Here is a 17,500-nt window from a genome sequence, read left to right on the forward strand (position 1 = left end):
CAGCTATCTAAAGACACACAGTGTTAATCTCAGCTATCTAAAGACACACAGTGTTAATCTCAGCTATCTAAAGGCACACAGTGTTAATCTCAGCTATCTAAAGACACACAGTGTTAATCTCAGCTATCTAAAGACACAGTGTTAATCTCAGCTATCTAAAGACACAGTGTTAATCTCAGCTATCTAGACACACAGTGTTAATCTCAGCTATCTAGACACACAGTGTTAATCTCAGCTATCTAAAGACACACAGTGTTAATCTCAGCTATCTAAAGACACAGTGTTAATCTCAACTATCTCTGGGGAAAAACAACAGAATTAGAGAGATCATCATCGTTAAAGCCACAATTTGTAATTAGTTTATCAGCCAAAACAGTAGCGCCGCATTTTTTGCAAATACCCTTAATTTAAAAAAACATTGAACCCCTATAACTATTGCAGATTGTACCTTTATATGCTAATTCCTCTGGCACCAGGTAAAGAATCAGAGAAATCAACAAGTTGATAGTATTTAGTGTACCTGCGAGAGCTATATATTATCCAGTAGCTATAAATATATACATATTTTAAACCTTTTCTTTAACTAGGCAGTTAAGAACAAATGTATGACGGTGACGGCCTACGGCAAACCGGGACGACACCTGGCCAATTGTGCGCAGCCCTATGGGACTCCCAATCACGGCCGGATGTGATTCAGCCTGGATTCGAACCAGGGACTGAGATGCAGTGTCTTAGACCGCTGCGCAACACGGAACAAGGCACAAAGTTTGGTCACATCGACTCATTCAAGGGTTTTTCTTTATTTTTTATTATTTTCTACATTGTAGAGTAATAGTGAAGACATCACAACTATGAAATAACACATATGGAATCATGTAGTAACCAAAAAGTTGTAAACCAATCCAAGTATATTGTATATTTAGATTCTTCAAAGTAGCCAACTAGCATTCAGCATATGTGGGAACTCCTTCAAGAATGTTGGAAAAGCATCCCAGGTGAAGCTGGTTGAGAGAATGACAAGTGTGTGCAAAGCTATCATCAAGGCAATGGGTGGCTACTGTGAAAAATTTCAAATATAAAATATATTTGGATTTGTTTAAAACGTCTTATGGCTGCAGGGGCAGTATTGAGTAGCTTGGATGAAAGGTGCCCAGAGGTGCCCAGAGTAAACAGCCTGCTCCTCAGCCCAGTTGCTAATATTTGCATATTATTATTAGTATTGGATAGAAAACACTCTGAAGTTTCTAAAACTGTTTGAACGATGTCTGTGAGTATAACAGAACTCATATGGCAGGCAAAAACCTGAGAAAAAATCCAAACAGGATGTGGGAAATCTGAGGTTGGTCGATATTCAACCCAGCCCCTGTTGAATACACAGTAGGATATTGGTTATGTTGCACTTCCTACGGCTTCCACTAGATGTCAACCGTCTTTAGAACTTTGTTTGAGGATTCTACTGTAAAGTGGGGGATCATAATGGCTGTTTGAGCCAGAGTTCTGGCAGATTGCCACAGGCTCTGAGGCGCGGTCACGAGAGAGTTAGCTCTCGTTCCATTGCTTTTCTACAGACAGGAATTCTCCGGTTGGAACATTAGTGACATTTTATGTTAAAAACATCCCAAAGATTGATTTCCATACGTCGTTTGACATGTTTCTACGGACTGTAACATAACTTTTTTTAACATTTCGTCTGCAACTAGGGAACCCGCTTCATGACTTTGGATTTGTTTACCAAACGTGCTAACAAAAGTAGGTCTTTGGATATAAATGATGGACATTATCGAACAAATCAAACATCTAATGTGGAACTGGGATTCCTGGGAGTGCATTCTGATGAAGATCATCAAAGGTAAGTGAATATTTATAAATGCTTTTTCTGACTTCTGTTGACAACCCAATATGGTGGATATCTTTTTGACTGCTTTGTGGTCTGAAAGCTGTACTCAGATTATTGCATGGTTTGCTTTTTTAAAAATCTGACCCAGCGGTTGCATTAAGGAGAAGTGTATCTATATTTCCATGTCTAACAATTGTATTTTCATCTATATTTATAATGAGTATTTCTGTAAAATGATTTGGCTCTGCAATATCACCGGATGTTTTTGGAACTAGTGAACGTAACGCACCAATGTATAGTGAGATTTTTTTTATATAAATATGCACTTTATCGAACAAAACATATATGTATTGTGTAACATGAAGTCCTATGAGTGTCATCTGATGAAGATCATCAAAGATTAGTGATTAGTTTTATCTCTATTTGTGCTTTTTGTGACTCCTCTCTTTGGCTGGAAAAATGGCTGAATTTTTTCTGTGAGTTGGTGGTGACCTAACATAATTGTTTGTGGTGCTTTCGCTGTAAAGCCTATTTGAAATCGGACACTTCGGTGGGATTAACAACAAGATTACCTTTAAAATGGTATATGATACATGTATGTTTGAGGAATTCTAATTATGAGAATTCTGTTGTTTTGAATTTGGCGCCCTGCACTTTCACTGGCTGTTGTCATATCGATCCCGTTAACGGGATTTCAGCCCTAAGAAGTTTTAACACTGTTTTGCTTACTATATGATTCCATATGTGTTATTTCAGAGTGTTGATGTCTTCACTATTATTACACAATGTAGAAAATAGTCAAAAATTAAGAAAAACCCTGGAATGACTAGGTGTGTCCGAACTTTTGACAGGTACTGTATATATATATATATATATATATATATATATATATATACTGAACAAAACTATAAATGCAACAGGCAACACTTTCAAAGATTTTATTGAGTTACAGTTCATATAAGGAAATAAGTCAAATGAAATAAATACATTTGACCCTAATCTATAGATTTCACATTAATGAGAATAGAGATATGCATCTTTTAGTCACAGATACCAAAACAAAAAGGTAGGGTCGTGGATCAGAAAACCAGTCAGTCTGGTGTGACCACCATTTGCCTCAAGCAGGGTGACACATCTCCTTTGCATAGAGTTGATCAGGCTGTCGTAGACATCGATCCAGAGCATCCCAAACATGCTCAACGGGTGGCATGCTGAAACATGAGATGAATGGCGGCAGATGATCGGCACAACAACGGGCCTCAGGATCTCGTCGTGGTATCTCTGCGCATTCAAATTGCCATCGATAAAAGACAATTGCGTTCATTGTCCGTAGCTTAAATCTGCCCATAATCTCAACATGAGGCACTCTGTTCACAATGTTGACATCAGCAAACCACTCGCACACACGACACCCATACAGGCTGTCTTCCATCTGCCCGGTACAGTTGAATACGGGATTCATCCGTGAGAGAGCACACTCATCCAGCATGCTAGTGGCCATCGAAGAAGATGTAGATGAAGAAGATTAAGTCGGTTACAACACCACACTGCACATCAAGACCCTTGGTGAGCATTGTGTTGTGTGACAAAACTGCATATTTTAGAGTGGCCTTTTATTGCCCCCAGCACAAGGTGCACCTGTGAAATGATCATGCTGTTAAATCAGCTTATTGGTATGCCACACCTATCAGGTGGATGGATTATATTGGCAAAGGAGAAATGCTCACTAACAGGGATGTAAACAAATTTGTGTGCGACATTTGATAGAAATAAGCTTTTTGTGTCTATGGAACATTTTTATTTTAGTTCATGAAACAGTGGTTCAACACTTGACATGTTGTTTACATTTTTGTTTCGGTGTGTGTTCTCTTGGATAGACTCACTGACAAGTCATATAACATGTTATAAACATACGGTAAACATGTCAACTAAAAGCAGATTTACCGAACTGGATATCGAAGGGATCTCGGAGTTAGCCATCCCTGAGAGGTTTGGTATCTCATACGTCTGTGAGTTAACAAATGAAAGGTACGGTGGAAGTCTTTAGGGTAGCCTAGTGGTTAGAGCGTTGGACTAGTAACCGAAAGGTTGCAAGTTCAAATCCCCCGAGCTGACAAGGTACAAATCTGTCATTCTGAACAGGCAATTAATCCACTGTTCCTAGGCCGTCATTGACAATAAGAATTTGTTGTTAACTGACTTGCCTAGTAAAATATTTAATTTTACCTTTATTTAAGTAAATCAATTAAGAATAAATTCTTTTTGTTTCGGTGTGTGTTCTCTTGGATAGACTCACTGACAAGTCATATAACATGTTATAAACAGAGAAATGCTCACTAACAGGGATGTAAACTAAATTGTGCACAACATTTTTTTGAGGAAAAAAAGCTTTTTGTGCGTATGGAACACTTCTGAGATCTTTTATTTTATTTTAACTCATGAAACATGGGACCAACAATTTACAATACCCCATAATAACAAAGTGAATACAGTTTTTTTTAAACTAAAAATCACCCAGAAATACCTTATTTACATAAGTATTCAGACACTTTGCTATAAGACTCTAAATTGAGCTCAGGTGCATCCTGTCTCCATTGATCATCCTTGAGCTGTTTCTACAACTTGATTGGAGTCCACCTGTGGTACATTCAATTGATTGGACATGATTTGGAAAGGCACACACCTGTCTATATAAGGTCCCACAGTTGACAGTGCCTGTCAGAGCAAAAAACCAAGCTGTGAGGTTGAAGGAATTGTCCGTAGAGCTCCGAGGCTGGATTGTGTCAAGGCACAGATCTTGGGAAGGGTAAAAAAAAAACATTTCTGCAGCATTGAAAGTCCCCAAGAACACAGTGGCATCCATCATTCTTAAATGGAAAAAGTTTGGAACCACCTAGACTCTTCCTAGAGCTGGCCTCCTGGCCAAACTTAGAAATTGGGGGAGAAGGGCCTTGATCAGGGAGGTGACCAAGAACCAGATGGTCATTCTAACAGAGATTCGGAGTTCCTCTGTGGAATGGGAGAATATTCCAGAAGGACAACCATCTCTGCAGCACTCCAACAATCAGGCCTTTATGGTAATGGCCAGACGGAAGCCACTCCTCAGTAAAAGGCACATGACAGCCCGCTTTGAGTTTGCGAAAAGGCAGCTAAAGGACTCTGACCATGAGAAACAAGATTCTCTGGTCTGATGATGCCAAGATTGAACTCTTTGGCCTGAATGCCAAGTGTCACATATCTTCCTCCTCCTTTTCTCCTTCCCTTCTTATCTTCCTCCTCCCCCTTATCTTCCTCCTCCTCCTTATCTTCCTCCTCCCCCTTATCTTCCTCCTCCCATCTTCCTCCTCCCCCTTCTTCTCCCTCCTCCCCCTCCTATCTTCCTCCTCCCCTTCTTCTCTCTCCCTCCTCCTCCTCCCCCTCCTATCTTCCTCCTCCTCCCTTCTTCTCTCCCTCCCTCCCCTCCTCCCCTCCTATCTTCCTCCTCCCCTTCTTCTCTCTCCCTCCTCCCCTTCTTCTCTCTCCCTCCTCCCCTTCTTCTCTCTCCCTCCTCCCCTTCTTCTCTCTCCCTCCTCCCCTTCTTCTCTCTCTCCCTCCTCCCCTTCTTCTCTCTTCCTCCTCCCCTTCTTCTCTCTTCCTCCTCCCCTTCTTCTCTCCCTCCTCCACTTCATCTCTCTCTCTCCTCTCCTTCTCTCTCCCTCCTCCCCTTCTTCTCTCTACTCCTCCCCTGCTCTCCCTCCTCTCCTTCTTCTCTCTCCCTCCTCCACTCCTCCCCCTTTGCTCCTTGCACCATAGAGTTTTGCTGGTCACATAGTTCCAATAACCCAGAGAGATATTACCTTACACACTTGATAAAGGCTCTGCCCCTGGGGGATCAGAACTATATATTGCCTTGCTAGATGGGTTATTGGCTAGGAGCAGTACATATTCTCCACTCAGAGTGCGTCCCGAATGGACACCTATTCCCTATATAGTACATGACTTTTAATCAGTCCCCTATGGTACCTAGTCAAAAGTAGTGCACTATATGGAGTATAGGGTGCCATTTGAGACGCTAGCATACGGGATTGTAGGTCTGAGCCTAGATGAGAACACACAGAGCCAATCACATTGATTATCTATGGCAGACTCCCAGCACGCCATCGCCACGGAGACTGGAGGACTTAATATTGATTATTGGGTTGGGGACCAGGAACCGGGACCCGAGTGGGGCGGGCTGGGTGTATAGGGCTCTATCTGTCTTTATGGAGGTGTGTGTGTGTGTGTATTTGTGTGTGTCTTCAGAAATATATACTGTTGTTGTACTTCAGGCCAGTATATAACCTTTATGGTCCAAGATGATTTGATCCTACAGTATCAACTGAATGGTTTGACCTGATATTTTCACACATTAACAAACATGCTACATGTCCCCTCCTCAGCTTCCTGATCGACATAGAGCTTCATTCTCTGAATCTCTTTTCATTCATGTACCCACATGCAATCCCTTAATGGCACTGTGGAAAAATAATAATACATTTACCATCTTCAATAGGCCCCAGAAATAGGCATTAATTTAAAGTATCTTGTTAATTATAAGAAACACAACAGTCTTATCGTGGTGAACAGAGATGATCATATCGAACTCAGATGCATCATGGAAGATGTTCTGAGCACTAATATGCAACGTGTCTGTCTGTCTGTCTGTCTGTCTGTCTGTCTGTCTGTCTGTCTGTCTGTCTGTCTGTCTGTCTGTCTGTCTGTCTGTCTGTCTGTCTGTCTGTCTGTCTGTCTGTCTGTCTGTGTGTGTGTGTGTGTGTGTGTGTGTGTGTGTGTGTGTGTGTGTGTGTGTGTGTGTGTGTGTGTGTGTGTGTGTGTGTGTGTGTGTGTGTGTGTGTCATGACTGTGCTTGACCAGTGTGCTGAATGGGAGAGTTGAGGCTCAGCTTCACCCCAGTAACATATCAGTATCTGCAGACCCAGTTCACACACCCCATTCAGTAACCAATCAGTATCTGCAGACCCAGTTCACAGACCCCATTCAGTAACCTATCAGTATTTACAGACCCAGTCCACACTCCCCATTCAGTAACCTATCAGTATCTGCAGACCCAGTCCACACACCCCATTCAGTAATCTATCAGTATCTGCAGACCCAGTTCACACACCCCATTCAGTAACCAATCAGTATCTGCAGACCCAGTTCACAGACCCCATTCAGTAACCTATCAGTATTTACAGACCCAGTCCACACTCCCCATTCAGTAACCTATCAGTATCTGCAGACCCAGTCCACACACCCCATTCAGTAATCTATCAGTATCTGCAGACCCAGTCCACACACCCCATTCAGTAACCTATCAGTATCTGCAGACCCAGTCCACACACCCCATTCAGTAACCTATCAGTATCTGCAGACCCAGTCCACACACCCCATTCAGTAATCTATCAGTATCTGCAGACCCAGTCCACACACCCCATTCAGTAATCTATCAGTATCTGCAGACCCAGTCCACAGACCCCATTCAGTAATCTATCAGTATCTGCAGACCCAGTCCACACTCCCCATTCAGTAACCTATCAGTATCTGCAGACACAGTCCACACTCCCCATTCAGTAACCTATCAGTATTTACAGACCCAGTCCACACACCCCATTCAGTAATCTATCAGTATCTGCAGATCCAGTCCACACTCCCCATTCAGTAACCTATCAGTATCTGCAGACCCAGTCCACAGACCCCATTCAGTATCCTTTCAGTATCTGCAGACCCAGTCCACACACCCCATTCAGTAATCTCTCAGTATCTGCAGACCCAGTCCACACTCCCCATTCAGTAACCTTTCAGTATCTGCAGACCCAGTCCACAGACCCCATTCAGTAACCTATCAGTATCTGCAGACCCAGTCCACACTCCCCATTCAGTAACCTTTCAGTATCTGCAGACCCAGTCCACAGACCCCATTCAGTAACCTATCAGTATCTGCAGACCCAGTCCACACTCCCCATTCAGGGTGGTATTTCTAAGCTACCAATACTTCAGCTCTGACTAATCAAAGCCAAGTCCAGAAAGTCACAAGGTCCTAGAGTAGCCAGTAAAATAATGTTATTTCTATCGCAACGGTCACAGGTCATAGATCAGGTGTGTTGATACCTTTCATTTTGCCTGAGGGCCACTTTTGGGAAATGAAGGACCTTCAGGGTCCACATATAAATGAAGGTTTTAAAGCTATACTGCACTGTAAACCCCAACGTGTTGTCATTACTCACAATGTTTGTGGAAACACAGTTGAACTGAGTTGTATCAACTTGAACATTATGATTAAGTCAAGAAAGGTTTTAACGTACATTGAACTTTAAAAGGTCATTGTTTATTAAATGCAAAATGTTTAACTGGTTGAACTCTAAACAGATGTGTAAAGAAATGATTCATGTTAAATTGATTGAGCTTAGAATACAGATATTTTGTAACTCAATGTTTTTTTGTCACATAAACATATCATGGCAACAGCTTGAAGATACTGATTATTTAAAAACATTTTTTTCCAAAATTATCTTTTTTTTTTAAAGTATTTCTTTTTAGGACTATAGTATCTACCCCTATAGGACTATAGTATCTACCCCTATAGAACTATAGTATCTAACCCTACAGGACTTTAGTATCTACCCCTATAGGACTATAGTATCTAACCCTATAGGACTATAGTATCTAACCCTATAGGACTATAGTATCTAACCCTATAGGACTATAGTATCTAACCCTATAGGACTATAGTATCTAACCCTATAGGACTATAGTATCTAACCCTATAGGACTATAGTATCTAACCCTATAGGACTATAGTATCTAACCCTATAGGACTATAGTATCTACCCCTATAGGACTATAGTATCTACCCCTATAGGACTATAGTATCTAACCCTATAGGACTTTAGTATCTAACCCTATAGGACTATAGAATCTAACCCTATAGGACTATAGTATCAAACCCTACAGGACTTTAGTATCTAACCCTATAGGACTTTAGAATCTACACCTATAGGACTATAGTATCTAACACTATAGGACTATAGTATCTAACCCTATAGGACTTTAGTATCTACCCCTATAGGACTTTAGTATCTAACCCTATAGGACTATAGTATTTACCCCTATAGGACTATAGTATCTAACCCTATAGGACTTTAGTATCTACCCCTATAGGACTTTAGTATCTAACCCTATAGGACTATAGTATCTAACCCTATAGGACTTTAGTATCTACCCCTATATGACTTTAGTATCTACCCCTATAGGACTTTAGTATATACCCCTATAGGACTATAGTATCTAACCCTACAGGACTTTAGTATCTAACCCTATAGGACTTTAGTATCTACCCCTATAGGACTTTAGTATCTACCCCTATAGGACTATAGTATCTACCCCGATAGGACTATAGTATCTAACCCTACAGGACTATAGTATCTAACCCTATAGGACTTTAGTATCTAACCCTATAGGACTATAGAATCTAACCCTATAGGACTATAGTATCAAACCCTACAGGACTTTAGTATCTAACCCTATAGGACTTTAGAATCTACACCTATAGGACTATAGTATCTACTCCTATAGGACTTTAGTATCTAACCTTATAGGACTTTAGTATCTAACCCTATAGGACTTTAGTATCTAACCCTATAGGACTTTAGTATCTAACCCTACAGGACTTTAGTATCTAACCCTTATAGGACTTTAGTATCTACCCCTACAGGACTATAGTATCTAACCAGGCATAGGGTTGGGGACAGGCGTAGGGTCATGGGACAGACGTAGGATTGGGGACAGGCGTAGGGTCATGGGACAGAGGTAGGGTTGGGGACAGGTGTAGGGTCATGGGACAGGCGTAGGGTTGGGGACAGGTGTTGGGTCATGGGACAGGCATAGGTTCAGGGGACAGGTGTAGGGTCATGGGACAGGCATAGGGTCAGGGGACAAGTGTAGGGTCAGGAGACAGGCGTAGGGTTGGAGACAGGCGTAGGGTCAGGAGACAGGCGTAGGGTTGGAGACAGGCGTAGGGTTGGAGACAGGCGTAGGGTTGGAGACAGGCGTAGGGTTGGAGACAGGCGTAGGGTCATGGGACAGGCGTAGGGTCGAGGACAGGCGTAGGGTTGGAGACAGGCGTAGGGTTGGAGACAGGCGTAGGGTCAGGAGACAGGCGTAGGGTTGGAGACAGGCGTAGGGTTGGAGACAGGCCTAGGTTTGGAGACAGGCGTAGGGTTGGAGACAGGCGTAGGGTTGGAGACAGGCGTAGGGTCAGGAGACAGGCGTAGGGTTGGAGACAGGCGTAGGGTTGGAGACAGGCGTAGGGTTGGAGACAGGCGTAGGGGTTGGAGACAGGCGTAGGGTTGGAGACAGGCGTAGGGTTGGGGACAGGCGTAGGTTCAGGAGACAGGTGTAGGGTTGGGGACAGGCGTAGGGTCTTGGGACAGACGTAGGGTTGAGGACAGGTGTAGGGTAATTGGACAGGCGTAGGGTCAGGGGACAAGCGTAGGGTCAGGAGACAGCCGTAGGGTCAGGAGACAGGCGTAGGGTTGGAGACAAGCGTAGGGTTAGGGGACAAGCGTAGGGTCAGGGACAAGCGCAGGGTCATGGGACAGGCATAGGGTCAGGAGACAGGCGTAGGGTCAGGAGACAGGCGTAGGGTTGGAGACAGGCGTAGGGTTGGAGACAGGCGTAGGGTCATGGGACAGACGTAGGGTCGAGGACAGGCGTAGGGTTGGAGACAGGCGTAGGGTCAGGAGACAGGCATAGGGTTGGAGACAGGCGTAGGGTTGGAGACAGGCGTAGGGTCGAGGACAGGCGTAGGGTCGGAGACAGGCGTAGTGTCGAGGACAGGCGTAGGGTCGGAGACAGGCGTAGGGTTGGAGATAGGTGTAGGGTTGGAGACAGGCGTAGGGTTAGGAGACAGGCGTAGGGTCAGGAGACAGGCGTAGGGTTAGGGGACAAGCGTAGGGTCATGGGACAAGCATAGGGTCATGGGACAAGCGTAGGGTCAGGAGACAGGCGTAGGGTTGGAGACAGGCGTAGGGTTGGAGACAGGCGTAGGGTTGGAGACAGGCGTAGGGTCATGGGACAGGCGTAGGGTCGAGGACAGGCGTAGGGTTGGAGACAGGCGTAGGGTCAGGAGACAGGCGTAGGGTTGGAGACAGGCGTAGGGTCGAGGACATGCGTAGGGTTGGAGACAGGCGTAGGGTCGAGGACAGGCGTAGGGTTGGAGACAGGCGTAGGGTTGGAGACAGGCGTAGGGTTAGGAGACAGGCGTAGGGTCAGGAGACAGGCGTAGGTTCAGGAGACAGGCGTAGGGTTAGGAGACAGGCGTAGGGTCAGGAGACAGGCGTAGGGTTGGAGACAGGCGTAGGGTTAGGAGACAGGCGTAGGGTTGGAGACAGGCGTAGGGTCGAGGACAGGCGTAGGGTTGGAGACAGGCGTAGGGTCGAGGACAGGCGTAGGGTTGGAGACAAGCGTAGGGTTGGAGACAGGCGTAGGGTTGGAGACAAGCGTAGGGTTGGAGACAGGCGAAGGGTTGGAGACAGGTGTAGGGTCAGGAGACAGGCGTAGGGTTGGAGACAGGCGTAGGGTTGGAGACAGGCGTAGGGTTGGAGACAGGCGTAGGGGTTGGAGACAGGCGTATTGTTGGAGACAGGCGTAGGGTTGGAGACAGAAGTAGGGTTGGAGACAGGCGTAGGGTCAGGAGACAGGCGTAGGGTTGGGGACAGGCGTAGGGTCATGGGACAGGCGTAGGGTTGGGGACAGGTGTAGGGTCATGGGACAGGCGTAGGGTTGGGGACAGGTGTAGGGTCATGGGACAGGCGTAGGGTCAGGGGACAGGTGTAGGGTCAGGGGACAGGTGTAGGGTCATGGGACAGGCGTAGGGTCAGGGACAAGCGTAGGGTCAGGAGACAGCCGTAGGGTTATGGGACAGGCGTAGGGTCAGGAGACAGGCGTAGGGTTAGGGGACAAGCGTAGGGTCATGGGACAAGCGTAAGGTCATGGGACAGGCGTAGGGTTGGAGAAAGGCGTAGGGTTGGAGACAGGCGTAGGGTTGGAGACAAGCGTAGGGTCATGGGACAGGCGTAGGGTTGGAGACAGGCATAGGGTCAGGAGACAGGCCTAAGGTTGGAGACAGGCGTAGGGTTGGAGACAGGTGTAGGTTCTGGAGACAGGCGTAGGGTTGGGGACAGGCGTAGGGTCATGGGACAGGCGTAGGGTTGGGGACAGGTGTAGGGTCATGGGACAGTTGTAGGGTTGGAGACAGGCGTAGGTTCAGGAGACAGGCGTAGGGTTGGGGACAGGCGTAGGGTCATGGGACAGGCATAGGGTTTGGGACAGGTGTAGGGTCATGGGACAGTTGTAGGGTTGGGGACAGGTGTAGGGTCATGGGACAGGCGTAGGGTCAGGGGACAGGTGTAGGGTCATGGGACAGGCGTAGGGTCAGGGGACAAGCGTAGGGTCAGGAGACAGCCGTAGGGTTATGGGACAAGCGTAGGGTCAGGAGACAGGCGTAGGGTTAGGGGACAAGCGTAGGGTCATGGGACAAGCGTAGGGTCATGGGACAGGCGTAGGGTCAGGAGACAGGCGTAGGGTTGGAGACAGGCGTAGGGTGGAGACAGGCGTAGGGTCAGGAGACAGGCGTAGGTTTGGAGACAGGCGTAGGGTTGGTGACAGGCGTAGGGTCGAGGACAGGCGTAGGGTTGGAGACAGGCGTTGGGTCGAGGACAGGCGTAGGGTTGGAGACAGGCGTAGGGTTGGTGACAGGCGTAGGGTTAGGAGACAGGCGTAGGGTCAGGAGACAGGCATAGGTTCAGGAGACAGGCGTAGGGTTAGGAGACAGGCGTAGGGTCAGGAGACAGGCGTAGGGTTGGAGACAGGCGTAGGGTTAGGAGACAGGCGTAGGGTTCGAGACAGGCGTAGGGTTGGAGACAGGCGTAGGGTGGAGACAGGCGTAGGGTTGGAGACAGGTGTAGGGTTAGGGGACAAGCGTAGGGTTGGAGACAGGCGTAGGGTTGGAGACAGGCGTAGGGTTGGAGACAGGCGTAGGGTTGGAGACAGGCGTAGGGTTGGAGACAGGCGTATTGTTGGAGACAGGCGTAGGGTTGGAGACAGGTGTAGGGTCAGGAGACAGGCGTAGGGTTGGGGACAGGCATAGGGTCATGGGACAGGCGTAGGGTTGGGGACAGGTGTAGGGTCATGGGACAGGCGTAGGGTTGGGGACAGGTGTAGGGTCATGGGACAGGCGTAGGGTCAGGGACAGGTGTAGGGTCATGGGACAGGCGTAGGGTCAGGGGACAAGCGTAGGGTCAGGAGACAGCCGTAGGGTTAGGGGACAAGCGTAGGGTCATGGGACAAGCGTAGGGTCATGGGACAGGCGTAGGGTTGGAGACAGGCGTAGGGTTGGAGACAGGCGTAGGGTTGGAGACAAGAGTAGGGTCATGGGACAGGCGTAGGGTTGGAGACAGTCGTAGTGTTGGAGACAGGCGTAGGGTCAGGAGACAGGCGTAGGGTCGAGGACAAGCGTAGGGTCGAGGACAGTCGTAGGGTCGGGGACAGACGTAGTGTCGAGGACAGGCGTAGGGTCGAGGACAGGCGTAGGGTAGAGGACAGGCTTTGGGTAGAGTACTGGCGTAGGGTCGAGGACAGGCATAGGGTCGAGGACAGGCGTAGGGTCGAGGACAAGCCTAGGGTCGAGACAGGCGTAGGGTCGAGGACAGGCATAGGGTCGAGGACAGGCGTAGGGTCGAGGACAGGCATAGGGTCGAGGACAGGCGTAGGGTCGAGGATAAGCCTAGGGTCGAGGACAGTCGTAGGGTCGGGGACAGACGTAGCAGTGTCAGAATACGCTGATGTCCCAGTGATGGTCAGGGATGAGCAGGACCTATGGGACATGGAGACTACTTTCAGTGAGTCTTCTCCTAGGGTGAACTTGTGCTAAAGTGAGTATGTGGGATATAGAGGGGCAGGGCAGGACCTGCAGCTTTCCTCATGCAGCCGGAGAGACTAAACACAGCAGGGGTCTCTAATTTCTATGCTGCAGTACTGAGGGCCTGGCAGCTGCTGGGGGAGGGGAGGGGGGCTTGGCCGTAGGCCTGGGAGGAGACCAGGGGAGGTCCGTAGGCCTGGGAGGAGACCAGGGGAGGTCCGTAGGCCTGGGAGGAGACCAGGGGAGGTTCGTAGGCCTGGGAGGAGCCCATCTACAACAACCCACTGATCCCTTTGAGGTCCCTTTTGCTCTCTTTCTCCCTCTCCTCCTCTCTCCTCCTCTCTCCGCAGGGTGAATCCCAGGCAATGAGGTAGAGGGAGATACCAGGGGAGAACAGGGGAGATCAGGGGAGGTCAGGGGAGGTCAGGGGAGACCAGGGAGGTCAAGGGGAAGTCAGGGGAGTTCAGGGGAGGTCAGGGGAGACCAGGGAGAGACCAGGGGAGAACAGGGGAGATCAGGGGAGGTCAGGGGAGACCAGGGGAGGTCAGGGGAGACCAGGGGAGGTCAGGGGAGAGCAGGGGAGACCAGGGGAGGTCAAAGGGAGGTCAGGGGGAGGTCAGGGGAGGTCAGGGGAGACCAGGAGAGAACAGGGGAGGTCAGGGGAGACCAGGGAGGTCAGGGGAGGTCAGGGGAGACCAGGGGAGGTCAGGGGAGGTCAGGGGAGACCAGGGGGAGGTCAGGGGAGGTCAGGGGGGTCAGGGGAGGTCAGGGGAGACCAGGGGAGGTCAGGGGGAGACCAGGGGAGGTCAGGGTGAGGTCAGGGGAGGTCAGGGGGAGGTCAGGGGAGACCAGGGAGAGACCAGGGAGATCAGGGGAGGTCAGGGGAGGTCAGGGGAGGTCAGGGGAGGTCAAGGGAAGTCAGGGGAGTTCATGGGGAGGTCAGGGGAGACCAGGGAGAGACCAGGGGAGATCAGGGGAGGTCAGGGGAGACCAGGGGAGGTCAGGGGAGACCAGGGGAGATCGGGGAGACCAGGGAGACCGGGGGAGGTCAGGGGAGACCAGGGGAGATCAGGGGAGAACAGGGGAGACCAGGGGAGGTCAGGGAAATCAGGGGAGGTCAGGGGAGGTCAGGGGAGGTCAGGGAGACCAGGGGAGGTCAGGGGGAGACCAGGTGAGACCAGGGGGAGACCAGGTGAGACCAGGGTGAGGTCAGGGGGAGGTCAGGGGTAGGTCAGGGGAGACCAGGGGGAGATCAGGGGAGATCAGGGGAGGTCAGGGAAAGACCAGGGAGACCAGGGGGAGAACAGAGAGGACCAGGGGAGATCAGGGGAGGTCAGGGGGAGATCGGGGAGACCAGGGGAGATCAGGGGAGATCAGGGAGACCAGGGAGAACAGGGGAGGTCAGGGGAGATCGGGGAGACCAGGGGAGATCAGGGGAGATCAGGGAGGTCAGGGGGATGTCAGGGAAAGACCAGGGAGACCAGGGGGAACAGGGGAGATCGGGGGAGACCAGGGAGACCAGGGGAGATCGGGGAGACCAGGGAGGTCAGGGGAGGCCAGGGGGAGACCAGGGGGAGGTCAGGGGAGACCAGGGGAGGTCAGGGGAGACCAGGGGAGGTCAGGGGAGACCAGGGGGACGTCAGGGGAGACCATGGGAGGTCAGGGGAGACCAGGGGAGACCAGGGGAGGTCAGGGGAGACCAGGGGAGGTCAGGGGAGATCAGGGGAGGTCTGGGGGAGATCGGGGAGATCAGGGGAGATCAGGGGAGATCAGGGGAGGTCAGGGGGAGACCAGGGAGAACAGGAGGAGTTCAGGGGGAGGTCAGGGGAGGTCAGGGGGAGACCAGGGGAGACCAGGGGTAGGTCAGGGAAAGACCAGGGAGACCAGGGGAGGTCAGGGGAGGCCAGGGGAGACCAGGGGAGGTCAGGGGGAGAGGTCAGGGGAGGTCAGGGGAGACCAGGGGAGGTCAGGGAAAGACCAGGGAGATCAGGGGAGATCAGGGGAGGTCAGGGGAGACCAGGGGATACCAGGGGAGGTCATGGGGAGACCAGGGGAGGTCAGGGGAGGTCAGGGGAGAACAGGGGGAGGTCAGGGGAGACCAGGGGAGATTAGGGGAGACCAGGGAGGTCAGGGGAGACCAGGGGATGTCAGGGGAGACCAGGGAAGGTCAGGGGAGACCAGTGGGAGGTCAGGGGAGACCAGGGGAGACCAGGGGGAGGTCAGTGTGATCACTCTCTCCATAGCCGATGTTAGTAAGACCTTCAAACAGGTCAACATTAACAAAGCCGCAGGGCCAGACGGATTACCAGGACGTGTACTGCGAGCATGCGCTGACCAACTAGCAAGTGTCTTCACTGACATTTTCAACCTCCCCCTGACCCAGTCTGTAATACCCACATGTTTTAAACAGATCCCCATAGTCCCTGTGCCCAAGAACACTAAGGTAACCTGCCTAAATGACTACCGACCCGTAGCACTCACGTCTGTAGCCATGAAGTGCTTTGAAAGCCTGGTAATGGTTCACATCAACACCATTATCCCAGAAAACCTAGACCCACTCCAATTTGCATACCGCCCAAACAGATCCACAGATAATGCAACCTCTATTGCACTCCACACTGCCCTTTCCCACCTGGACAAAAGGAACACTTATGTGAGAATGCTGTTCATTGACTACAGCTCAGCGTTCAACACCATAGTGCCCTCAAGGCTCACCACTTAGCTAAGTATCCTGGGACTAAACACCTCCCTCTGCAACTGGGTCCTGGACTTCCTGACGGGCCGCCCCCAGGTGGTAAGGGTAGGTAACAACACATCCGCCACACTGATCCTCAACACAGGGGCCCCTCAGGGGTGCGTTCTCAGTCCCCTCCTGTATTCCCTGTTCACTCATGAGTGCACGGCCAGGCCGACTCCAACACCATCATTAAATTTGCCAATGACACAACAGTGGTAGGCCTGATCACCGACAACGATGAGTCAGCCTATAGGGAGGAGGTCAGAGACCTGGCCGTATGATCTACCTCAACATGATCAAGACAAAGGAGATGATTGTGGACTACAGAAAAAGAAGGGCCGAGCACTCCCCCATTCTCGTTGATGGGGCTGCAGTGGAGCAGGTTGAGAGCTTCAAGTTCCTTGGTGTCCACATCACCAACAAACATGGTCCAAGCACACCAAGACAGTTGTGAAGAGGGCACGACAAAACCTATTCCCCCTCGGGAGACTGAAAAGATTTGGCATGGGTCCTCAGATCCTCAAAAGGTTCTACAGCTGCACCATTGAGAGCATGGTTGCATCACTGCCTGGTACGGCAACTGCTCGGCCTCCGACCGCAAGGCACTACAGAGGGTAGTGCGTACGGCCCAGTACATCACTGGGGCTAAGCTGCCTGCCATCCAGGACCTCTATACCAGGCGGTGTCAGAGGAAGGCCCTAAAAATTGTCGAAGACTCCTGCCACCCTTGTCATAGACTGTTCTCTCTGCTACCGCACAGCAACCGGTACCGGAGCGCCAAGTCTAGGTCCAAGAGGCTTCTAAACAGCTTCTACCCCCAAGCCATAAGATTCCTGAACATAGGACTATGTGCATTGCCCCCCTTTACCCCTGTGCTACTCTCTGTTGTTGTCATCTATGCATAGTCACTTCAATAACTCTACCTACACGTACATACTACCTCAACTAACCGGGGCCCCTGCACATTGACTCTGTACCGGTACCCCCT

The sequence above is a fragment of the Oncorhynchus tshawytscha genome, linkage group LG09 (assembly GCF_018296145.1).
Source record: "Oncorhynchus tshawytscha isolate Ot180627B linkage group LG09, Otsh_v2.0, whole genome shotgun sequence".
Classification (NCBI taxonomy): Eukaryota; Metazoa; Chordata; class Actinopteri; order Salmoniformes; family Salmonidae; genus Oncorhynchus; species Oncorhynchus tshawytscha.